Source organism: Schistocerca americana, chromosome 4 (genome assembly GCF_021461395.2).
Source record: "Schistocerca americana isolate TAMUIC-IGC-003095 chromosome 4, iqSchAmer2.1, whole genome shotgun sequence".
Taxonomy (NCBI): Eukaryota; Metazoa; Arthropoda; class Insecta; order Orthoptera; family Acrididae; genus Schistocerca; species Schistocerca americana.
In genome coordinates this window covers 150110712-150111625 of record NC_060122.1, presented here as the reverse complement: position 1 = coordinate 150111625, position 914 = coordinate 150110712, and the positions used below count along the sequence as shown (strand labels likewise).

The 914-nt window shown below is 41.1% G+C and overlaps 1 non-coding gene across 1 annotated transcript; it reads right to left on the bottom strand.

The window, feature by feature from the left end:
* Positions 1-205: 205 nt before the first annotated feature.
* Positions 206-280, bottom strand: Trnas-uga. Its single transcript has one exon. It is a non-coding gene; the product is annotated as a tRNA-Ser (tRNA).
* Between the last annotated feature and the right edge of the window lie 634 nt (positions 281-914).

Genomic DNA, 914 nt, shown 5'->3' with positions numbered 1-914 from the left:
CATTCTTCGTTTTCACGGCTCCTGCTTTTGGTACACAATTTAATGTGCAAACTTCTTTGTTCTTTAAATCCCGTCCCAGCTGGAACTGAGGTAATTTCCAAATAACATTTTTCCATAATTATCATCAGTTTGTTTACAGAATGAGATTTTCACTCTGCAGCGGGAGTGTGCGCTGATATGAAACTTCCTGGCAGATTAAAACTGTGTGCCGGACCGAGACTCGAACTCGGGACCTTTGCCTTTCACGGGCAACTGCTCTACCAACTGAGCTACCCAAGCACGACTCACGCCCCGTCCTCACAGCTTTTCTTCTGCCACTATCTCGTCTCCTACCTTCAGTAGCTCAGTTGGTAGAGCAGTTGCCCGCGAATGGCAAAGGTCCCGAATTCGAGTCTCGGTCCGGCACACAGTTTTAATCTGCCAGGAAGTTTCATCATCAGTTTGTGTTGTGATACTTCCTTGGTAAAATAAAGAAATTCATTTAATATACCTTCATAACCTTTCATATATTTTGACGTAGAGACGGGGGGAGAGTAAGAAATTAATTGCAGTACGTTCTGAAGAGACGACCTAGCTCTCTTTCGGTACATTTCAATTTCAGTTTAATGTTTGATGGTATCTGGGTATGAGCACTGTTTTTATATGCGTTTGCTGTGGATACTGTTCTACAATCATTTTTTTTAAAAAAAGAAGACTGTGGTCAATTACAACCGAACACGTTTTTTAGATCACCCCCTGCTGGGAAGCATTCGTTTCTTATTTGATAATGGAAGATGGGAAGTCTTTATAGAGGTCTACTATCGTGATCACTTATACAATAATTGTATGTCCAGATCACATTATATTCTGTCGGGGACTGCCATTATCAGATCAAACACTTGAAGAGTCAATACATCACGTAGTGTGAAATAGTA